Source organism: Hoplias malabaricus, chromosome 4 (genome assembly GCF_029633855.1).
Source record: "Hoplias malabaricus isolate fHopMal1 chromosome 4, fHopMal1.hap1, whole genome shotgun sequence".
NCBI lineage: Eukaryota > Metazoa > Chordata > Actinopteri > Characiformes > Erythrinidae > Hoplias > Hoplias malabaricus.
In genome coordinates this window covers 62,406,953-62,433,213 of record NC_089803.1, presented here as the reverse complement: position 1 = coordinate 62,433,213, position 26,261 = coordinate 62,406,953, and the positions used below count along the sequence as shown (strand labels likewise).

The 26,261-nt window shown below is 39.3% G+C and overlaps 1 protein-coding gene across 1 annotated transcript in view; it reads right to left on the bottom strand.

The window, feature by feature from the left end:
* LOC136694709 (thyrotropin-releasing hormone-degrading ectoenzyme-like) overlaps positions 1 to 26,261 on the bottom strand; it is a 268,426-nt gene that overhangs the window by 216,185 nt on the left and 25,980 nt on the right. The window lies entirely within an intron of this gene.

Below are 26,261 nucleotides of genomic sequence, written 5' to 3'. Positions count from 1 at the left end.
ATATCATGTGTATACAGGCTCTGGACCCAACCATGACCCTGATCAGGCTGCAGAAGATGAACGAATGAACAAATGTATGAATGAATAAATGAATGCATGTCATAATTATATTTTAAGTCATTAGTATTTAATACTGCATTCTATATATTTTCTGTGCTCATGTTATATTCTGTTGTACTCATATATGATCTGCAATGGTGTTTTAATTAAAATGTATTATTATTATTATCATTATTATTATTATTATCTAAAATCACACACATAATAACAATAATAATAATAATAATAAATGTCTATATACTTTCTCAGGAAAGCCAGGAAGGCACAGGAAGAAGATGATGATAATAATGATGATGATGATAATGAAAATGGCTCACTATGTTAGACAGTTTCCCAGCAGGAGAGAGAGAGGGAAAGAGCGAGAGCAAGAGAGAGAGAGAGAGAGAGAGAGAGAGAGGCTATAACAGTTTTCTCCACACCTAAGCAGCCCCACCACAAAAGAACAGCTATCAAACCTTCCGCAGGCCGCTGTGATCCGTTCAGGTCAAACAGCAAATTTACCCCTTTAACCTCTTAAAATTCCAAGTGCATTGCATCCCGCGGCTTATTTCAGGGCTTATTATACAATGAAACGAGCCAAATAATATCTGGACATTAGCAGTCTTGTGGTCATAAACTGACCAATGATGATTGGGCCAAGGAGGTAGTATCACATTATGTTTAACAATACATAGGCTGCAGATTTGTATAACTACATAGTGACCTCATGATCTGTGTTTCTAATAAAGTGGCCACAACGTAATAAGATTGTTGTTACTAATACAGTGGCCACGGAGCAGAAGATCTAGGTCAGTGTTTCCAGTAAACTGGCCTGTAAGTGGACACAGAAAGTAGGGGTCGGTAATACACGGCCCTAGAGGCAAATCCACCTTTAGGTCTATGTCTGGTTCAAACAAGCACCAGGTCAAATGCAGTGTAGACACAAATCCTACTGGGAGAACACTTCCCACTCTCCTGCTGAGAGACAGATCAACATCTGCTGATATTTGTAAGGCCTTGAGGCTTGTGTGGAGAAGGCGGAGGTCAAAGTATATCAGAGAAGAGACTGTAAGCCTTCTGCGAGATGACAGGTCCAAGATAAATGTGATTTGCTGTGCTAGATCTGCTTTTAATCTTAAGCACCTGTGTTGAAATGTGCAGTGAAAATGAAAATAAACTGTAAGAAACATCATAATCATGCTCCCTCCAGGGTGTGTTCCCGCATTGCGCCCAATGATTCCAGGTAGGCTCTGGACCCACCGTGACCCTGATCTGAATAAGCGCCTACAGATAATGAATGAATATCATAATCATGAACAAGTCATAATTTGAAGACCTAACGTCTGTATCTCATTTCATATGCTTCTTAGATACAATACACAGTGTCTTCTGTCACTGTCAGGGGAGAAAAAGAAAATATTCTCGTACAGAAGAGGGAAGAAAGCTTAAGGTTAATTGGGAGTTAAAGGGAAGGTAGACCATTCTGGAAAAATTCTCACAGCTAAACACTAAACTCCCTCCTGCTGTTTGCGCTAATGCAGAAGCTCCGCATCTTTTAGGGTGGAAGGTTACGTTTGAGTAAGAAGACGACTGGAGGTTGTTCTTGATTAAAATTGGACTCGCTTCTAAGTTTTTCTTCCGTTTGAATTACCACAGAAACCAATTTGTAACTTGAGCTGTTTAGAACTACAGCACTTTCCGTCTGCGTTTACTTTGAAGCAGTTAGCAGTCTCCCAAATTTGCAGTCAGGAATAGAGCCACATCTATTCCTATATAATGTTTTTTCAAGCTTTTCAACTTTCAGATATCTCTCCACCGTCCAAGCACTCTCCAGATTCAGTTTTTTTTTTTATTATTATTATTTTATCCACGCCTGAGCAGGCAGCTGAGGGAGAAAACTCATTCAGCCAGTTTGGTCCAGGACAATTTCTATTGGTCCATTTGACTGTGACAAATCACATGAGTTTGATACAAGATATTTTACATTTCATGGTGTCTTTTATTGATAGCTTCAGGGTCTTGGGTTCGATGTTAGCCTTGGTTACTGACTGTGTGTACAAGGTGTGTTCTCCCTGTGTCCGAGTGAATTTCCTCCAGGTGTTCCCATTTCCTCCTATAATCTAACAATACTTTAGAAAGTGGACTGCTTGTGGGAAACTGTCCAACAAATGTGAATTTTTGAGTGAATGGGTGAGTGTGTGGAACTCTCCAGAGGTGTGTGAGTGACCAGATGAGTGAGTGATGGCCTGTGATGGAGTAGCACCCTGTCCAGGGTGTGTTCCTGCCTTGGGCCCAATGTTTCCAAGTACTGACTAATTGACAACATGTATCTCTCAAAGTGAAGTAAAGTATTAGAAGTACATTCTGCAGTACTGTGCTTTTCCAGAAGGTTCCCAAGAATAGTCAGTATCCCTCTCTGACTGACAGCCTGAATGATTCACCATTGTTGAAATATGCACGAGAGTCTCAAATGACGATGATGCCGTGTAGGTGGATCTATTTTGGGGCAACTGCAGCGATATCAGCATTCGTTTCTCACAAAGGACAAAGTGGACTAATATTTCAACCATGAAAGCTGCTACAAATGACTTTCTGCCATGAAGAGAGACCGCTGCTGTCCAACGAATCACTTAATTCCAATCACAGATAGCAACGTTTTTAAAAATGAAGATGCCAGAGGGATTCATAGTGGGCCAGACACTGAATATTTGACCCTAAATCACCTCGTGTTCCAGTCTCTTTTCCCCAGCGCTAAGTATAATGAAAGTGTGGGTGTTTGTTAGTTGACAAAGTGCATATTGCTTTTAGTGTTCTCTTCCAACACTCAATAAACACAGAATGGGCTTTTGTTTGTAGTAAGAAACCAATCAAGTTGAAATGTATTGATTTGACCCATTTGAAAATGTACTTTATGAAAATGGATTTGTTTTAAATGAACATGATTTGGCTAAACTCACTCAACTAAAAGTAAAGCTAATAAATTGAGTTCATCCAAGTCTCATGGGGTTTCTGCATGATATCACGAGCTGAGACAGCATGAGAAGAAAATATCTCATCTCTCAGCATCCAACTGCCTTGCCCCAGCGCCCAGCTCTTAACTCGCCACAGATTTGTTCATAAGACTTTCTGCTCACATTCCTGTGTTAATTCCTAAAATGTATCAGTAAAACACTGTATATTAGCAGTATAGGGTTTTTTGATTGATTGTTTAGTTTTTTTGTATCTCATATCTTATTCACTCACATTACTTTCAAATAGTCATTGTGAAACTTATTTTTGTGGAAGCAGGGCTTGGGGCTGTGGCACCTGCCATTTTTTTGATTATTAATAATCTGTTGATGGGGTTGAAAGCAAAGCAAATCACATTTGTTCTGTATGTTCGAAAGTGTTTCAAATTTGGCATATACTTGCCATTTTAAGTTTTGTTTTTTTATTATTATTAATTTGAGGGCCTCATATCCCTCCATGGGTCACTGTCTGTGAGGAATGTGTTGTGTTCTCCCTGTGTCTGTGTGGGTTTCCTCTGGCTGCTCTGGTTTCCTCCAACAACCCAAAAACACACATTAGTAGGTAGACTGGCTGCTCAGGAGTGTCCATATGATGATCAATTTCTAGGACTACATTATCGCAATTAGTTGTACCAACCTATCGTCACTGTCCGATTAAAAACATGTATCTCCGTTTTTAGCGGATTTCACTTTTTTTACATGGGTTAAATGTGGGCATTAATCTCTTGTTTGTTCAAAGCAGCTTTATCAAAATGGAATCCACTAAAAGAAATCCACGTTTGTCTACAACACACTCAAATCAATTTTACATAAGAAACTTTTGGACATGCGTCCTAATAAAGATATTTTTACATTTCTGAGCTGTAATGGGTATAAATTGCATTATCTGTGTTTTTTTTCCACTCTTACCATCATAGACACATAGTCTTTTCCTGTTCCTGAAAAGTTTTGTAGATATGTGTTTTTAATTGAACAGCAACGATATGAAAAATGTTACATGATCACAGGTAAATCAAGTTCAGATAAACTTAATGAGTGGAAAGCCATTGCAGTGTGTGTAAATATGTTCCATATTTCAATGGTTCAGCCAAATAAGGATTTCTTTTTTTCTTTTTAATGAAGAGTTTCGAACTGTCTAATGATGTTTTGGACAGAGAGGAAGGAAAACATAGAGGAAGGAGTCTGTAAGTGTGATGCTTGCAGCTAGACTCTACACAAAGCCTATGTACGATGATCACATGTAAATTACATGAGGGCTCTTTTTGAATTTATAAAGAGTTTTCACTCTGCTTTATTTTAAAAACAGCTCTTGGCCAATTAAAAGTCAGGCTGAACAAAGCTTGCTGTAATCTGTAGGAAACAGTTATTTTAGCTTTGCTGTAAAGTTAGGATACACAGGAAACCAAATAACACAAACATTTAGGTTACACTTCTTTGGAATGTTCTTTTAGGTAAATATTCATCCTGAGACCAGGCTGTCTCCTTACCTTTACCAAACATTAACTACATAAAACCACTCACACAACACAAAACAATCACACCACCAATTTCATAGCATCGACTGAAATCTCTGGAGGAGCACATTCTCATCAATGTGGAGCAGCATAAACCAGCATACAGCACCATATCCCATTTACACACAATAGAGCACAGTTACGCCCCACTGTTTTGGATAATAGGTCACTGCTGGTTGGGTTATTACTGGACAAGCAATGGCAGACTATCATATTCGGAGAAATGGAGAATGAAAAATAGAGCGGATGAATGTATTTTCCCTCCAGTGTGAAAGAGAGGACGAGGCAGAGAGACTCAGAGAGAAAGACAGAGAATAAGAGAGAGAGAGACACAGGGAGCCAAACAGCCTCTTTTCTTTCCTCTCTCATCTCTGTGCTAATAACCTCCTCTGATGAACAATGACATAAAGCAGACACAAGCACACACACACACACACACACACACACACAAATACACATGCAAATCCCATTAGCGGATGCTAAATGAGTCTGTATGAATGCTGGGGGATGGTAATGGAGCACTGGGCGCTGCTGGAGTTACAGCAAGAGAGTTATCACATGGAGATGTGTGGGAAAAGACAGCAGCCATGTTGAGGGTTGAGAGAGAGAGAGAGAGAGAGAGAGAGAGAGAGAGAGAGAGAGAGAGAGAGAGAGAGAGAGAGAGAGAGAGTAGTTTGGGAGGAAAGAAAATATTAAATTGACATTAAAGCAATTTAATGGCAACAAGAAAAGGTCAGAAACGTCAACTATGAACTCGATTCATAATACAAGGTGAGTGAATACAAACGTAAAGCAACCGTGTTCTGTAATGTTCTGTAATTGTGTTATTACATTCCAAGGCCGCAAAACCACCAGCCGTAACTCTTCTGAGAGTGATGATGAACAGTAGGTAAAAGTGGGACACTAAAGTGACCTGTAGTTGTTGCTTCTTTCTACATGCCCCATGGTGACCATTTCATCAGTGGAATGCATATCGACCTGGATATCTCTAATTACCACACTCAAGCATTTTCCCTTCAAATTTAAGTTAAATTACTAAAACACTGTTGGCTCTCTCTCTCTCTCTCTGTATGACGTTGAACTGCTAGTGAGCAATGATGGATGAAAAAGGTATGCTTTGGAAATCAACCACATCTACAAAAAGTAGTGAACATCCTATATTCACTAGCAGATATACCAATGTCCACTGCATTGTTGGGTAAAAACCTGCGATAGTGTCTAAAATCATTCGGTAACTCTCCTGAATTCAGTTCCCTTTGATAGTACACTATCTAGTGGGTAATGTGAGGAATGCGGGAGCTGGTGTGGATGTGGCAAAACAGAACCAGCAGTGGACGGGAGTGTGATTTGTGAAAATAACTACAGTAAAATAACTACAAACCACAATGATTAATAACCTAAAAATTTTACAAATATCTGAACTGCACTGAAAATTGCCCGTTATGTTTTCAGACACCACTACACAACCGCAGAATCCCAAAATAGTGTACTATACACTGAATTAGGGCAGAGCTTTTGATACAGCACAACTTTCTGTGATGTACCTGAAGAAGGATCAGAGTAACCAAGCTATACCTTGCTAATTTCAATGTTCTGAAACTAGGCTTACGGTTAGATTTGGACAGCTTTCATTATATCATTGGTGGTGTACTAGCATAACAAAAAATAATCAAAATAAAGAAAATTGTTAACACATGTCGACTTGCTTCTTGAGTTACAGTGATGGAATACGAGGTTGCTTCCTGTTCCAAAATATTGTCTCCATTATCTACTGTACATTCCCACCAGATTGCAATCAATTCATGAAGGAGAAAAAAGCACAGGTCAAATGGTGGACCTCTGAAAGCAACCAGACAATCGTTTTACAGCTAAGGGTTAACCTCACTGACTCTCCATCTACAGACACTTTTTTTTTCCGTATGAACGGGACAGGCCATAAAACGTGGTTCAAAACTTCAAACGGAAATCAGACATCTCGCCGACACATTTAGGATCTTTCTCTTTTGTATTCACAGCAATGATTTCAAGTGGTTGCAACATGTTTCACCGCCTCCTTTTTCAGGCAATCTGTTAAGCGTCAAATTCTATAACGAGAAACACAGGACAGTTCCTGTGTAATTTACTCCTTCGGTGAGTAAAGGGCAGTCGGTGAGGTCAGTGAGCTCTTACCCTTCATCAGCAGACAACAGCTCCGTGACACATTTACAATGCGCCTCGTTTCCCTCTCCTCTTTTGTGCAGTACCCTTCAATTTTATGACTCGCGCTTCCTCTCAGGTCCCGCTTTGAAAATGCCCCCGCCGTCCAACCTTGCAGATGAGGTGTAATGAGTTCGATAAAGGATTACCATTATCCTTGGGCCCGTTTTTATTTTTTTTTTATTAGATGCCCCGTCCTGGCCCATAGAAAAGCGCAGAGATACCAATCAGTCCTTTGCAGTAAGTCAGAGCCACAAAAGCACGGGGAAGGTGACAGGAAATTGAATATTAGCATGGCTTATGATTTGATTTTCTTCTCTTTTTTTACTCTGCTTTTTCTTTTTCTTTCTTTTCTTTTTTTGAAAAATGAAGCTGAGGGTTATGGGTTTCATGTGGCCCACTTGAAGATGAGACTTGAAAGATTTTTTGAAGAGAATGAGAGAAAGAGGGAGATATGACAATGCCGTTATTCGTATTTATGATAAATGAAAATGATGATGATGATGATGCACTGCGTGGATCATATGAGGGGCAATGCAGAGACCAAGGATCATGTGACAGTGAGGGAAGCAGAGTCTCTACTAGGAAAAATGTTCCAGCATCACTCTGCTTTTCATTTTGAGATGAATAGAGTGTTAATGTACCTTACATTTTCTAATAATTTTGGTTACACATGAACAACAGGAAACAATACCATAATTGCTGATGATATAGTCAATGTTACAAGTGGATTCTAACATTACAAACCACACCTATATTCTGTAAATGGTTTGTATGTAGCATGTTGACTTTGTGGAGAGACAGCCAATAGCAGTAAAACATAAAGCCACATATGTTTAATGTTTTTTTCCAGATCAATGTAAATATCATTTGAAATGAACAAGAAAAAAAATGTATCTCTATTACAATTAGTTTCCACCAAAACATCAAGATTCTAAGGGCATTTTTATTGATTATTCCCAATGTGTAGTTTTCACCAACAAATGATATTCTTCATTAAAAATGTATATCATTTAATTAAATATAACTCTAATTATCATTCTCCAATTAAAACCATTATTATTCAGTAAAGACTGTAAAAGGGCAACCATGGCCTAATGGTTGGAGAAGTGGGCTTGGGATTAGAAGGTTGCTGGTTCGATCCCCATGCCCAGCAAGAAAATAAGGGGGTGGTGAGAGTGACTGAGCAGCATTGTCCTCCCTCAATATACACAGCTGAAATTCCATTGACCAGGTACCTCGGGTGTGTTTGTGTGTTCACTACTCCTAGTGCACTTGTGTGTGTGTGTGTGTGTGTGTGTGTGTGTGTGTGTGTGTGTTTATTGAGGAAGACGCATTTCCTTGTACATTGTACAATGGCCAATAAATATATATTTGCATTGACATCATTCTCCAACAAACACTACCATTCCCCAAAGCTCTAGAACCCTGTATTTGTCTCAAAAAAGGTCCAGAAAAAGCAGAGCTGTTCGAGTGGATACACCCACCCAGTACTTCTGTGTTTGGTCTGTGATACTTAAACAAATTGTGAATATAAACAAAGTGATCTAGCAAAAGGACCGACTGCATGGAAGCTGCCAATAGACTTCAGTGTGATCAAGACATGATCCGTCCAATAAGACACAGTGTCCAAAAAGAGAGTGTGCTGGCCCACTGCTCCCTTTTCTGATCTCTCATTCTCTCAGATTAATACACCCGGCTTGATCTCCTCCAGCACCAAGTCTACGCTCTCTCCAGACAAGCAGCAGTGTGTCCTGTGTGTGTAAACCCAGCAAATCTTATACAAGCATACACTGTGTCCACTCTAACCTGACTTACCAATGGCTGAGCATTATTTAAACATACAAGGATCATTTATTATTTAAAAACTATGGAATAATTTGAGGAAGACAAAAACACAGTAAAACCGAATCAAACAGATATTTAAGCCTCAGCAGTGGAGGAAGGGTTAGATTTAGTTTTCAGTCTGGTCTGTGTATGGTCAGTACACTCAGAGCTTACACTGAAAACATGGCTGAGAGGGGAATTATTTGATTGTCATAAAATGATACTGATCACATAAGATTTAAGGTCTGGGGATGTCTATTTGAATGCGGAGCATTGCTTTATGGCTTCCGAACAGATAAAACAACAGAGCTTTTGGGGATTTTATTTGGTTGAGGATAGAGCTGGGGCAATATTATTCATGACTGTGGAAATGCATTGCTGTTTTTCATTTGAACCTTTATTTATGTACGTGTATGCATAAAGTTTTATTGGCATTACTTTAAAATCCAGTATTGCAGCCTGGCCTCAACATGAATGTGTACATATTTGACTACAACTGTTCCCAGTAGGAATGGGCAATATGGCCCTATAATAATATCACAATATTTCAGTGCATTTTGACAATGACAATGTGACAAAATATTAAATACTTATACAGTGGAACCTCTACCTACGAACTTGATCCGTCCTGTGACCTGGTTCATATAAATAATAATGTAAATGTAGCATTACTAAAAATAAAAAAGAAATACAGTGGTAACAGTAATAAAAAAAGAAATAATAAAGTTTTAAGTGGTTACACATCGCTACCTTGAAGACGTGACGATTGGCTGGAGCAGTAACACAGGCACTGGCTGAATGACGGGAGGTGGAGGTGGGTGGAATAACGGAGAGTAGGTGGTGAATGTGGCGAGACGAAGCGTAGATACGGCTTAACTTAGCACGAATATCGATGTCTGCTATTTACACTAATGCTAAATTGCTAAAGCTACAATTTGCTAATCTTAAAAGCTCACTCAAGTCTGGGCGCGCTGGGAGACTCGCCGATTGGGGCCAGTGGCCATTTCCAGCTGCCGGCTCGGCAGTGGCTTGGGTTCGTTTCTAGAGTCATGGTTCGTTGGTGGAGGCAAAAAATATTCAAATGCCCGGTTCGTATCTTGGAAAGTTCGTTAGTATAGGCGTTCGTTAGTAGAGGTTTCACTGTACTTATCAATAAAGAGTAAATACTTAATAATTTCCACAACAAACTATTGCAACAAAATATATTCATATTATTAATGATATTACATTAAATCTATTTAATATATATTAATAATATTCAATGATTTTATTTATTAAAAAGTGAAATATATATATACCATATGTAAACCATATATATCAACCACACAAGTGCAGGAAATGTAGTGTGTGCATATGAACAGCAAACATAAAGAACTGTACAAAAGGTAACCGTAAAGCTTTGCAGTCAATAACAAAACAAATACAGAGTAGTTGTGATGCTGAGTGAGTGGAGTTTATCTGCTTGTGTTAGAGCTCATTGGCTGTTGAACTATTGAAACAGACATTTTTCATTTTCCTCGTCCTGAACCAGGTGCTTCTGCTTGAGGTGGTGAAAGAGATTAACTGTGTTCTCCCCTTCTATTGTTATAGGCTTCATTCGTTTCTTACATAACGCTATGGTGTATTGTACATCTGATATTTTGTAACCAAACCCCCTCCACAACTGAAGTCACTTCTCTTTTGTTGGAGCAAATTCCTCCCCCTCAGAGCCACTTTCCATCGTACTTCACTGTGCCTGCATGACTCATGTATTGAACGTATGCCATATTATGTGCAACTGCATGATGTCACTACATAAACAAGTCAGAATAACACTAATTTATTTATTTATTTATTTATTTTAACTCAAGATGATATTATTGATTTGTTATGGAACAGCTGTTGTTCTCTGAATTCACATAATGTTTACCAAATATAGTTCACTGTCCATGGAGGTACACATACATTTCTGATACCTACCGAGTGTGGAAAAAAACCTTTTAACATAATCATAACCCTAAAGACAGTGTGGGTTGCAAATGGTTAATAGCGCCAGGTTTTTCTCCTGTGTAACATTCTCCCACCAGATTACACCACTGTCTCTGTGATTCTTCTTCAGGGTCATAACAGACAGTTAAGAAACAGTGCCAGTGGACAAGAGCTTGTTTAGGTAACACTGGACTAAAATGTCTGCATTATAGCCAGTTAAATAGATGCGTATCTCTTTACAAATACTATTTAAATAACTATCCACAATACAAACAATGTAGAGTCCCAATTTTTAAAGCTCAACATCAGCACTGACTGATTATTTCACATGAACTAAATTGAATACTGGAACCAACATGCAATTTGTATGTTGGTGGACATTATTATAGCCTTGGATTCCTAGAGGAGGCATGTGCTGCTTTCACCCTCCCAGGGCCAAGTTAGTAGAGAACACTGGGTAAACATCAAGCAGATGTCCAGACTCGGCCTCATCCTATAAACCACTGGGCCAAAAAAGCACCTCCTGGGTAGTTGTCTCTAAAAGTGCCATCCAATCAAAACCAATCTACACAAAGGCGCCAAACATCTTTAGCTACTTTTCACACCTTGCAACTAGATCAGCACGTCTGCTTCTGACACCACTTTGATTTGTTCTCACCACACATCATGCGATCACCGATGGCTGCAACAGCCACACACATACACACCCACACACAACATCCTCAAGACTCAAAGTCTCCACCACTCCCTTTCGGAAGAGAAGACTGCCACGGGTCGTCCGGCTTTGATTGTCCATTGATCTCTCCCCTTCTCTCAGGTCCAGATCGATGGGCAGTGTAGTGGAGCTCCTTTTCAAAGGACAAGCCTAATGCTCTCCCAGACACCAGCATTGACTTCTCCTTTGCAGGCTGATATATTCTTGTTGGAACAACGGATATCCCTCCTACAAGCTATGGATAGTGGTGGGTTCTGCATTCAGTTTTAATGACGAGGGCTCACTGATTTGGTAACTATCAACAGAAGGGTTCTGCAAAAATAAAATGGGTTCTTATTATTGGATCATTATTATTTTAAAATGAGATTTATTACTGGCCAGTGGCATTTGTTTATCTACACAAATTCCAGTCAAAAGTACAGGCTACTCCATTTTTAGTATCAGGGAACAGCCTGGCCTCAGCATGAATTCAAACATACCTCACAAAAAGAGTATTCCCGGGATTTGTACGATGTTCGCGAATTTTTATTCATTTTTATTCCAGCCCTCACTGAAAAACAGATATTAATCTGCCTCTAACGCTAACCCTAAGCCTTACCCTGATTAATATTATCATAAGCAGAACGATAACACTAACCATAATCATAAACATAACATTAATCATATTCATAACTGTAAATCTCATACTGAGCTTATATTTTTCATAAACTCCAAACATAGTGTCAGGATTTTATCCTCTATATAATGCTCACATACAACAGTTTACAGCACTGTATCTGTGTAAATAACAGACTGTTTGTGTGAGTTTAGTAAAACAGTGCCACCATTAATTTATTCATTCATTATCTGTAACTGCTTATCCAGTTCAGGATCGTGGTGGGTCCAGAGCCTACATGGAATCTTTGGGTGCAAGGCGGGAACACACCCTGGTCTTCACAGGGTGACACACACACACTCACCTACGGACACTTTTGAGAAGCCAATCCATCTACCAACATGTGTTTTTGGACTATGGAAGGAAACTTGAGCACCCGGAGGAAACCCACTTGGACACACGGAGAACACACCAAACACCTCACAGATAGTCACCTGGAGCAGGACTTGAACCCACAGTCTCCAGCTGTGTGACTGCGACACTACCTGCTATGCCAATGTGCTGCAATGGCGCCACCATTGTTATCAGTCATCATACTGTACAGTGCTATAAAATAAGGGTTTCTCATTATATGCACTGTGTATGTACAAGAATGTACAAATTTTGTTGCAAAAATAAATATCTATAAGCTATGTACTTATTAAAATAGCTTAGCATGTCATTCATTGTTTACATCATCAACCCTTCCATCCCATTTTAGGAGGCTTCTTTCGCCACTTCTCCAAAGTTCAGCCTCAGCAGCTGTTCACACTTAAGCTAATTCATTAATGTATTGATTGTCTGTATCCACTTATCCAGGTCAGGGTCCCGGTGGGTCCATAGCATACATGGAATGACTGGGCGCAAGGCGGTAACAACAGCCTGGAGGGGGTGACAGTCCTTTGCAGGATGACACACACACATACACCCGTTCACTCAAACACCCACGCCTGTAGACACTTTTGAGTAGGCAATACACCTACCAACATATGTTTTTAAAGCATCGGAGGAAACTGGAGCACCCAGAGGAAACCTACATGGAGAAAACACCAAACTTCTCACAGTTAGTCGCCTGAGGTGGAGCTTGAGGCCACAACCTTAGGACCCTGAAACTGTGTGATAGTGACACTACCTGATGTGGCACTGCTACCCACTTAATGGTCACTTTAACTGAAAGTATAGAAGTGTACTGTATATTCAAGGCTTGGAAAAGAGTCTTTTAGCTCACTTTTAGTTTCTTCACAGTGAGTCTAAAGCTTGTCTGATGTGATGTAGCAGAATTGAGGCATGTTACCTAATTGTCTGGATTGAGAATCAGAGCAAGTTGCTCAAGGTGCTTCATTTAGCATTATTACCTGTCGGAGCATGGCTTTTCCTCGTTGCGATGCAATTTGACGGGTGGATGGTAATTAAATGGCTAATTGGCTTTTAGACGGCTAATTGCCTTGACATTTGCACATCAGACAGTGAGTGATGCTGTGGCGCTGTGTGAGAGCTCCAGTGAAAGTGAGAGTGTTAGTGTTAGTGTTAGTAGCAAGGTGTCAGGGAGCAGGGGGATCCACTCTACTCTAAGAGGAAACTGATACCATGGTCTCCTTTGTTTCCTGAGGCTTGGCTTGGTTTGTTTAGCTTCTTTCCCATGTCTCCTTCACCAGAGTCTGCAGCCCCAGTGTACTGAGTCAGTGCTCTTCTTATATATGAAGGAAAGTAAAGGAACAGTACTGCCCACTCCCTCAACATCCACGGCTGTGGAGTGTGTATCCACGGAGAGGTGTGCAGTGTGTATATTCTCCATAGAAAATCATTCCCAACAAAGCAGGTTGTTGTACATCATCCACACAAGAGCCAGCAGTCACCAGAGGGGTATAAGCCCTCAGCATTTGACTGTGGAGCAGTGGAACTGTGTTTTCTCCACATCCTCTGATCTAAATTTGCATCCGGAAGTATTATGTTTAGAGGTTTATGAGGCTGCCATCAAATTCTTATTACAATTTTTCAACATCTTGCCAGTAGATTAGTGCCTCCTTAATTACACCCTTGATTTCAAAAGAAATGTTGTACTTTTCTTGGTCATACAGTGTGTATAAATATATTAGGGGTTACACAGATTAATCCAAAGTGGGTAAACTAGACTATGGGTTGTAAACTAGTCGGAAAGCAGAAAAAAATGTAGCAAGGACGCATGAAGATGGCAATGAATGAAGTTATATATAGTTACATAAAGTAATGTGCAGGTTGTGGATGCTGATAAAACTGACGGTCAAGCAGTGGTCAGTAATGTGTGGCGGTGGTTCAGCCCGCACGTACACACACACACACAATATATATATATATATATATATATATGTATGTAGTGGGTGAATGGAGTGGGTGTAGTATATATATGTATTATATATATATGTATTATTGGATGTGAAAAGTAGGGGTAGCAATAGCCACTTGCATGTTGGTAGGTCTAGCCATTAAGAAAATATTAATAATCATCCTCACATTATTAACTCCAACTACAAGCTAAAATTAACTAAAATTAATACAAATGCATTACTGTGTGTACAGAGCACAGACTAAAGACTTAAAGAAGATAATATTAAACACAGTTGAAACACAGTATGTCAACATGACAAAAAACTTAAGGCATGTCCGAAACTGCACCCTATTCACTATATAGTGCACTTTGTTCGGGTTCGCCGTTTTGTGAGTGTCCAAAAACCTAGTGCAGAATTTTCAGTGCACTCAAACAATCCCACAATGCACCGCAAAAGTTAGTGTACAACCCATGTACACTAACTGAAACTAGTGGATAGCAGATACCCATAATGCACTGCCTTGTTTACTAAAAACCTGCATGAGTTAGTGTCTGAAAATTTTCACTACCCTCCTGAAGTTCCCTATAATAATGCACTAATATGAAGAATAGTAAATAGGGAACCATTTCGGACACAACTTCAGTTAAAACAGCTCCCATGACCCCCCTCACACCAAACAATGTGGAGATGATTGGAGCAGGCAGGAACTCCAACAAGACTCACGTGATTTAAATCTGACTTTGGACATTTGTCTGCGACAGGGAAAGCACCTGAAAAGTCGCTTGGTTTTAGGACAGCATTCGTCACCCAGACCACAGCTATCTGTACATTTCAGGCTGTTGTCAGGTGGCACGACCTCCTGAGTCTGAAAAGCAGCTGACATGCTGTCCTGGTATGTGTGTTAGTTTTGTTTTGGTTTGTTTTATTTATTTATTTTATTTTTTATTTTTTCCCCTCCACTCTGAGAGCCTCACTTTCACTCTACCGAGCATCAAACGGCCTATTGGCACAGCTGAGGAAACTCAGCGACTCAATGACAGCTCGCCAGAAAACGAGATGGATGAAGGGCAAAGAGAGAGAGAGAGAGAGAGAGAGAGATTGAGAGAGAGAGAGTGAGAGAGAGAGAATGAGTGAGTGAGAGAGAAAGAGAGCGATGAAGAGATGTATGCCTCCTTCACACCCTGACACTCTTCTCTGTTTATCGTGAGGGATGTGAGGAGGCAGTGCCATCTCTGTGCCTGGGGATCAAACAGATACGATCTGGAGCACCTCTGTCCAAGTCTCTGCTTTTAAGGAGCCGGAGTCGGATTCTGATCTATATCTAAGAGGCTGCAGTTCATCTTAAAGGGCAACTACACCCCTTAGCTTCAGCTAACTCAACTTCTGGGTGAAGATGTGAAATGTGAAGGGTGCTGTAGACAGAGGCGGGGCCCTGCGACATTGTGTGTTTCATTTCCATAATGACAGAGAAAGGCCAATGTGGTGAAGAGTCCAATGAGTTGCAATGCAGTGAGAAAATGTGCTAGTAAACACTAACCTCCAGTGCCAGCAGAGAAGAGTCATCAAGGGGCAGGAAATCGCATCTAGCATACTTTATACATCTAATTTTCAAGCATTTCATCAATAAATGGTGATGTTTAGAAAACTCCCACCAATTCTGACACATTGGTTTTGACGTTTGACTAAATGCTAGAGCTTCATAGGATGACTCACATCATATATAAAGCATGGCATCCATAAAGTGATGCCAATCTACATATAAACCCCAAAATATGTCATCAAATGTCAAAGCATTTTGGTTCAATTTGGTGGGAGTTTTCTGGGCATCTTCATGTACTGTTTTAGCAAAGTTATGCCCAAAATAAAACCTGATTCAAGGACTGGATAGAAAAAGATTGGGGCTGGTACACAGCACTGTTTATTTTTAACAGCGTACACTATAAAAAAGAAAGTGCAGTAGAAATTGATCTATGTGTTTATGAGCTTTGAATAGATGTACATTTTACTTACAATTAGAGAGAGAACGAGAGACAGAGATGAAGTGATGGTATTTTCTTATTTTCTAAGCTGTCACCCATCTGTTTTTAATGCAGTTTGTTACTGCGGTGTCTACAGCTGTTGCTGTGGTGCTGAAAAAGCCAGGAGTCAGAGATCAAGGCCGCCCACTGCCTGCCTGCCTGCCTGCCACACACACACACACACACTAACAGACACACACACACACACACTAACAGACACACACACTCAATTACACAGATAGATTAGCACTCGCAGGCATTAATTACAGCTCTGTCTTGCAGAGGGTGCAACAACACAAAAAAGGCCTCTTATTATTATCATTCTCCTTCTAAAGTCTGTCTAACTCCTGGTCCTCAGGCTCATGTTTATGAAGTTTGTAGAACATTACTGCTATGTCTATTGTCACAATAATCATATCACAGGAGACCTAAGCGATAATAAAGATAAACAATTAAATAAATAAATAAATAAATAAACAGTAATGGCAAAAGAATAAGAATATTAAAGAGATGACAGTGCCTGGGGTGTAAACATGCATTTATTTGTCATTGTCCAATGTGCATCAAAATGTCTCTTTCACATTTGACCCCTCTAAAGCAGTGAACACACACCCACAACCACACACACCCAAACACAAATGAAGGGCAGCTACCTATGTGCCCAGGGAACAATTGTGGAATATGTGCTTTGTGCGATTGCAGTCGCTGTGGATGTTGAGAGATGAGAAAGTGTTGTTTTTTTCCATCCTCCACACCACATCCATTCTTCTGGTCCAAAAGAACTAATCAGCTACTTTCCAGTCCCTAGCCTGCTTCACTAACCTTTAGGGCATGCCTAAAGTTCAGTTTAATCTGTGATTCTTTTTGAAGAATGGTTGCTACATTTATATAAATTTAAATAAGCAGCTTCCAGGTTCCAGAAGTGCACGTATTCAGACTCTCATTTATACACAATGAATGTAAAAGTCCACATAGAGAACAAAACAATACTCGAACCGAATGACCCGGACTGGCACAGGAACATGGAGCAGTGTGAGGACCGGGTGTCAGGAGCGGTACTATGAATTGACATAAATATAGTCGACTTTTGAGTCTGTAACTGTCACAATATCTGGATCACCTCAGATTTTTGCAAAACATAATTGGATAAAGTGATCATAACTAACAGGGTCTTATAAACAGTGCATAATAACAGTTTGTTTATAACAAAATGAACACAATGTTGAATTTTGACCATATTGTGTAGCTCATCTGCTGTAAATTGTCACATTTCATGCAGTAATTATCCTGTGTGTGTGTGTGTGTGTGAGAGAGAGAGAGAGAGCGAGAGAGAGAGAGAGAGAGAGAGAGAGAGAGAGAGAACCCAGTGGAATGCCTCACATTGCTGTGTCAGTCAAAAAAAGGCAGCCAGAAAGAGAGAAATAGAATGAGAACGAGAGAGACAGAGCCTATGATTAAGTTCCTCTAATTGGACTCTGCTTAAGATTCGGTGGGCGAACAATTGGATTTGATGAACGAGCGGAGTTATGCTTTGTGGCGTTGTTCCTCAAGCCTAGACGAGTGGTTTCGTCAGAAAAGATCGATCAGATGCTGTGAGTTGCTGATGCAGACGGCTGAGTCTCTGAGCCAAAGACTGGATCCGGCAAATGCCACAGGGGAAAGTCACTGGAATTAAAAAAAATAGCAAACCCTCCACCCTGTACTAGGGAAGGGCTTTTATATCGTCATACCGTCAAAATATTAACACTGCAAACAACTTACTCTGGGGGTGGGTGGTGCACTGTCAGAGTTTGTGAGCCTTATTTCTATGAGTGTGGGTCCAATGAGGGGTTTGCATAGACTGAGAGTGCACACCGACACGTGTTGAAGATATATATAAAAAAACAAAAAGCAGTTTCTGAGAAGGCAAATTTAAGTGACTGGTGCTGCAGGAACAGAACAGTTAATAAATAAATAAATTAAAAATAAATAAATAAATAATAGGTCAAATAACATGGTTCTACCCTGTTTAGAAGCATAGCTGGCCAGCGGACAGGAACTTGTGGTTTGGCAAACAACAGCAGACGATTTTCCAGCAAACTGAGGCTCAAATCACACATATTTAGGGACAAAGTCAGCTTCATTCCTTTTTATTTTCAACCCAAACTCTGTGCTAAACTTACAACTGCAGTGTGACTTGTACTTAAGGACATGGAACATGGAAATATGACACCACAAACATACACACACACACACATAAATTTTATATATTCTTATTTTGAGATACCGTCCACACTTGTACTCAGCACATTATATTGTATTATCATTACACCACCCAGCAGTACCCTGTACCTCAACACTGCACAAAAATAGCATTTAACTCATGAACAAATACGCTCAAGCTGGGGGCCCCATGTATAATCATCCAATCTGAGCAGCCATAACATTAAAATCACTTGATACTGAGCATGTGCCATCAAAACTTGATCCTGCTGAAAGAACTCACTACAGACAAGCTGTACTGCACTGATTTCTCTGATAAGAGCCTGTATAAAACATATTTTAATGCTACAGATGCTAGTCTGTGGTTTCAGAGCATATGGGCCAGCTGTTGCTCCCCATGGACATCAGTGAGGCAACTTGTGATCTTGTAGCTGGGTCACCAGTTGTCCTTCCTTGGTTAGCTCACAATCACTGTATACCAGGAAAGCCAACAAGATCCGTGGTCCACGAGATTTCTTGAGCAAAGCATTATGACCATCCCACTTGAGCACTGGGTAAAAAGTCTCAGATTTTTATGGTCATCCATTTTTCCCACTTCAAACACCAACTTCAAGAATGTACTGTTCAATTACTGCCAAATATATATATCACCCCTCAGCAGGGGTCACTGTAACAAGATAGTCAGTGTTATTCATAGCATAACATTCAGTGGTTGTAATGTTGTGGTTGATTATGCTAACACAAACCCACCGCTCAGAGGGTACTGACGTCCCTTTTTTTACCTGCCAGATTAGAGTCCATGTGTTTTGTTATAGAACAGCCCAGTGACTCATATGGACGTTTAAAGCTTTTGGAAAACAGAAGTGGATGTTTTTTTTTTTTGTGTGTGTGTGTGTGTGTGTGTGTGTGTGTGTGTGTGTGTGTGTGTTTGGAGCTTTACAGCAGGCTGCATCAGGCTCATTATGTTGAAAAGAGGTTTGAAAGAGCATCAAATCCATCAAACGTCCACGCGGGATGTAAGGCCCGAACAAAGCCGGAAATGGCAAAGAACAAAGAACAAAATGTCCAAAAGCAAGAGAGCAAACACCCCGGTGTTCCACTGAAGCCAACTCTTTAATAAAATGGAAAACAGAGCTCTGGTCTCATTTGTCATGAAAAAGGGGGGAAAGAAACAGTGGGAGAACCATTTTCCATCAAAAAAATAAAAGCACAAAAAAAAGCCTTTGTGAAGTTTTCTGAGAAAACAGCGAGTGACCTAACCTTGTGTTCTTCAAGGACTGGAGGCCAACATGTGATCAGCCGGTTGCGTGCAGCTATGTCCAAACCATCTCCATGGTTTGATTTAATTTCCCATATTTTTTTCCCCTTTTTTCCCCCTCCTTTTTCTGGATGAGCAGAATGGCAGCACGTCCTGCCGTCAGAGACCCGAGGCCCTGCAACTGCTGCCTCCCTCAGCTCACAGATGGTGCCTTTACGTAAGAGAGCAGAGCATTACATCCAGATCATTTCTCTTACGAGGCCTCGATTCACACTACAATCACACATTAAAAAAATAAATAAATAAATAAATCAGTCACTTGCAGATCACAAATGATCATTGTCTGGTCTCCATAAGCCCTAAGATGTCCAAAGCCCAGAACATCACCCTGTTTCACAATAAATATCTCCCCCATTTACAGATTAAATTTATTGTTAGTTTTCTTTTTTTTTTTTTTGTTTTGTTACTAAAATATCATCATCGCAATGTTAGAAATGGGTGGAGCATGTTGGAGAATGGTGGGATGTGAATGAAAATTTTAGTATATTACAATTCTTTTACAATTGCTCACAAGTATTTACCTAAATTACATTTTCTAAAATCTAAACACAGCAACACAACTACATCACACATGTAGCCAAAAAGTTCTATGTTTCAATGTTCAAACAAAACTTTCTCTACGTTCCCTAACCCTATCAAATCACAGCAAACGTGCCTCAATATTGAGTCGTTTTCTATCCAAGAGGAACATATAGTTAATCACAGCAAAACAACTCTCAAAATTCTAACAGTTGATGGCATCACAGAAATAGTATTTCTTTCCATATTTCAGTTCTACCAGAAAACAATAGATGTTATGACATACACTGTCTTTTTCCTTGTCAAATGTGTGCATTTGGTGAATGTCTAATATTTACTGTATGGTAGAGAAACGAGTGTTCATGACATACTTGGTGCAGTAAAAGTGTTTATAGCTGTACACTCTCAGAAAAAAAATGGTATTGTATAGGTATTGTCACTAAAGGTACAAACTGTGTAAATATACCTTTAAAAAGGTACAACATTGGTTTGGAGTTCAGTTGTGTTCCCTAAAGGTACATTACATTCTCTTCTGCAGAAGAAGAGGTGAATATTTGTACAATTTAATTATATAACTGTGTCAAATAAAAGAAAATCCTGGAGATGGAATAGGGCGTATGAAATCAACAAAACTTTAAAATATATAATTATAGTAAACTGTGGTACAATTATGTTTCCTAACTAAACTATATGGGATATGTAAAACTGAGGGTACCACCAAAGAGAGAGCAAAAGTTACCACCACAAAGACAGTTTTCAACAAAAAATAAATAAATAAATAAATAAATAACATAAAAAAAAACATGGCCTTTGGTCCCAAACGTGTAAAAATGAAATTCAATTCCTTTTTCAATCTCTAAGTTTAGAATCAGGTGTGATTCATCTATATCAGATATTTCTCAACGTGTCATTGATCTGTTTATCCAGAAATGCTTATCAATTGTTTCAACAGAGCTTTTCATCTGCTGATGTTCCAGAAGTAGGTGTTTTATATTGAATTTAAGGTTTTGAACATTTGGTTTTTATTTCTGGCTCGCTGTGTGCAAGCATTTGTAAATGAGTCAAGAAATATCCATAGTTTTGTTTTTTGGGAAAGCTTGTACGTGCTGAAAATGTAAGCAGTTTAGAAACATGTTAATTTACTGCATATTTGTGAAAACAACATGAATTGTGTTAATGGTATAGTCCACAACTGACAAATGCGTAATTGTGTTTAGAGTTTTGAAAAGTGAATATAGACTGGACAAAGTGATGTTAGCGATTGTAAAAACAATAATAATAAAGTGTATTTTGTGGACAGTAATTAATTTTGGTTAAGAATAATTGTGTTTGAGGGTGCACATTGTTTCAAAACGAATGAGATTTCTTGGGGAATGATGATGTTCACTGGTGAATAATGCTGATTATTGGAGAATGCCCATGACTTTTGGAAAAAATAGCTATGTTTATTAAAGAATGATGGTGCTAATTTGGTGAATAGTGATATTTGCTGGAAAATTATGGTGTTTGTTGGGAAATTATGGTGTTTGTTGAAGAATTGTGGTGTTTGTTGGTGAATGGTGCAGTTTATTGGAGAATGATGGTGTTTGTTGGATAATGATGGTGTTTGTTCGTGAATGATGTCATTTATTGGAGAATGATGCATTTTATTGGAGAATGATGGGGTTTGTTGGTGAATGATGTCGTTTATTGAAGAATGAAGCATTTTATTGGAGAATGATGGTGTTTGTTGGTGAATGATGTCGTTTATTGAAGAATGATGCATTTTATTGGAGAATGATGGTGTTTGCTGGGGAATGATGTTGTTTATTGAAGAATGATGCAGTTTATTGGAGAATGATGGTGTTTGTTGGATAATGATGGTGTTTGTTGGTGAATGATGCAGTTTATTGGAGAATGATGGTGTTTGTTGGTGAATGATGTCGTTTATTGAAGAATGATGCATTTTATTGGAGAATGATGGTGTTTGTTGGTGAATGATGTCGTTTATTGAAGAATTATGCATTTTATTGGAGAATGATGGTGTTTGCTGGGGAAGGATGTTGTTTATTGGAGAATGATGCAGTTTATTGAAGAATGATGCATTTTATTGGAGAATGATGGTGTTTGTTGGTGAATGATGTCGTTTATTGAAGAATTATGCATTTTATTGGAGAATGATGGTGTTTGCTGGGGAAGGATGTTGTTTATTGGAGAATGATGCAGTTTATTGAAGAATGATGCATTTTATTGGAGAATGATGGTGTTTGCTCGTGAATGATGTTGTTTATTGGAGAATGATGCAGTTTATTGGATAATGATGGTGTCTGTTGGTGAATGATGTTGTTTATTGGAGAATGATGGTGGTTGTTGAAGAATGATGGTGTTTGTTGGTGAATGATGTCGTTTATTGGATAATGATGCATTTTATTGGAGAATGATGGTGTTTGTTGGTGAATGATGTTGTTTATTGGAGAATGATGCCGTTTATTTGAGAATGATGGTGTTTGTTGGTGATTGATGCCATTTGTTGGAGACTGATGGTGTTTGATGTAGAATGATGGAGTTTAGTGCATAAGGATGGTGTTTGTTGGGGAATGATGTTGGGGATTTTTTGGGGGGAGAGTGATAGTCGGTAAATAATGGTGTTTTTGGAGAGCACTATGTCTGGTGGAGGATGCTGATATTTAATGAGTTGATGTGCACTGGCCTGAAGAGTTTGACAGTTTGCCATTTGTGTGTCGTATACAGATTCCTCATTACAAAACATAAGAGTTGGCAGGCAGTCGTCTTTTTCTGCTTAGCTGTCAAACTGGGATTGTCACCAAAATGTTGTCAGTCTCAAATACGTTCTCTTCTCATTACCAGCTGACAAGTCAAAAGAAAATGAAAGTCAGGAAAACAGCCCAGTCTCATTAAAAGGTTTCGCCCTATTTGAAAAGACTGAATGAGACGATCCTTCAGGGCATCAATCAATATCACAGCCTTAATGAAAAAGCCTTGTTAGGGACACAGGCAGAAGGCCGAGCACTTTCAGAGGACACAGTCACAGCCCGGAACCATCACATGAACCAGAGCAGCAGGAAGGAATCGATTATATGGAAGTAATCACTTACTCGGGAATGTATCAGTCAAAAGTACATCAGAGGGAGAGAAAAGGATGAATGCAATGTGTTTGGACTCATCTTTGTTCAATCAGCCAACACTTGTACTCACACATGTCCTTGTATTGAATAAAATAACGTAGGTTTGCTCTTGTGTGTGTTGTGTTTTCTACAATCATCCATGAAAGTCAAAGACAGTCCAGCCTCCAGCGACAGTCAAGTGTTTAACCTTAGTAACATGTCCATGTGGTGTTCATATTTCATGAGTGAAATAAGTCAGCATCATTGCGCCATTTTGAAAGTGCAGTGTTCCCAAGACAATCACAAACGGGTGGATTCTGACAGACAATGTTTCATCGTAAAATCTAGGGAACCAATCTATGCTGCAGGAAAGAAGCAGAGAATTGGGTAGAGATTGAGACATGAAAGAATTATATCAACTATCAATGTCATTATGGGATTTCCCACTAAGAAATAACTTTTAAAATATGTCATGTTGATGAAAAGATTGGGCTTAATTGATGGCAGGAAAAAGACCCTTAAAAGTCTTCACCCTGAGCCAGAGATATATTTTGATTATTTAAAATCCTATACATTTTTCTTCAAAATAAAAAGTGTCAACAAAGATTCTTGGAACTCACAGATGACACCCCATTCCTAAATGACCGGTCAGTTTACTTGAGTGACTTGTAAACATTCTAGGGCACTGTTGAAAGACAAATACAAATTATGACCATATTTATAAGGACAAGGACACATTTTCCTCCAGTATCGCCGTAGACATGTTTATGAGAGAAGGGTTTTTCAGCATTTGTGGTGGGCAGAAGTGAGAAAGCGATAGAAGGAGCGAGGAAAGGAAACAGCAAGGGCAGAGAGAGAGGTGTGAATGTGTTGAGAGGGACAGAAATGAAGGATGAATGTGTTGGATTGAAGGAGGGGTGGCGACAAGGTTGAAAATGTCCATTTTCCCTCACAGCACACTTCGATAGCAAAAATGTTTCCAGCTTCTTTGAGACCATCTAAGAGTGTGTACTTACACACCCACTCACATCCACACCACACACAGAAGAAAAGGGCAAAATGGGGGGAGGGGTTAAGGGCATGACAGGACATTGCAGTCCACAGAGATTGATGGGTGTATTTAAATGAATGAATACAGCAAACTGACAGAAACCCGATGGAGCGGATGTTGGATGGAAGCCTGTAGCCGTACACAAACAGAGCACAAACAGTGTATCACTGAACGTTGTAGTCAACATCACCATAGCTTCCACAGCCAGAGGAATGAAGGCAATTTGAAAACTGCATATGGCCACTGACATCACACTGAACTGCTTTTGTTACTACCCTCTTTCTGCCAGAAGAATTGTCAAATATCTTTCATCAACTTAATCAAACATGATATCTATGTGTTGAGCTGCTAGTGAGCAAGAGAGGGTGAGAACTTCCTGCTGGGAATGTATTTCACACCTCACCAAAAAGACACTGTCCAATTAAAAACACGTATCTCCGTTTGTACATGTATCTCCGGACCAATGAATGGACCAATAGAAATGCTCCAAAATGACTCTGAATAAAATCTTTTTACATTTACATCTGATTTTTCCTTCTCTTGTAAAGTTACTCTTTTGCGAGATACCTGTGTTTTATTGAACAGCAACGATATTCTACCACTTTTTCACAAGTAAATCACAGATCTGTTCAGAATGGCCAAAATCAGCACCTGTTCTTTTAAAGGGCAAATAAAATCAGCACCTGTTCCTTTAAAGAACAAATAAAGTCAGCACCTGTTCCTTTAAAGGACAAATGTGTAGGATATTTACTGTTCTTAGTCATAAAATATCCAGGGTGTGTGATCATAGATTAAGGAAACAGTGAAAGCTAAAACACATCTGCCTCTCACAGCATTGCTAAAGCAGTATATTCTTTTTGAGAGGTGCCCAGTCCGGAGCGGAGATCTTATGATCTCGCCCTCCGAGGTCCTTCCTGTGTCCCGCCCTCTGTCCAATCATTTTACAGTACACTGTGTGGCCAGATCTACAAACTGTGTCTCGCAGCCCTGAAATGACCAAGTGAACAGAGTTAATGTTATATTTTACCCGACCCAAAAAGCCCCACTGCCCTTCTAAAAATCTCCACATGAATAGATTAAAAGGAGTAAATATAGGGTAATAGGGTGTGTGTTTTATATAAAGAAAGGGAGGCACACTGGTGTTTGAAAGATGTCAGGACTGTGTTTTGTGTGTTTTATATGAAAAGGGTGAATAACAACATTATGGAAATGTGTAAACACCATTATTTGTTTTAAAGAAATTGAGGCAAATTCATGTGTTTCTCTGTGGTGTTTGTGTGTTTTAAACAAATTACTGTTGCATGTTACATTTGTTTTGCTCTGTTTCTCCTCATCTTTGTGCTCTCACATAAATGTAGGTCCAGTTCTGTGAATAGAGAGACTATGATATAACATAATCCTAATATGCCTGCCATTCACATAAGATGCAACACAAAACCAAACCACTTGTTTCATGCTACATTTACAGACTTGGGCAGCCCTCGGAAACTCACTGAATTGTTTTATTTCACAGTTTGTGGGGTGTTAAAAGCTCTAGGAATATGTCCACTATAATTGTTTTAAATGGCCTTGTTTACTCACCTACAGAGTTACCATCTGGATTTATAAATTAAACACTTTAACTTCACATTAATATTTTCATTCATGATTACTGAAGGAAAACAATGCACAGTTGAACTCAGGAACTTTGTATTTTATAGAAACAGTGAAAACCCCCTTGGCGATGACAGATGGGGGATTTGAGTGGTCACTTTTATTTGTTTAATAAGGAAAAAACACACAAACATGAAATAATTTATCCTTCTATCTATCCACAGTACCCATCAAAAGTTTGGACACGTC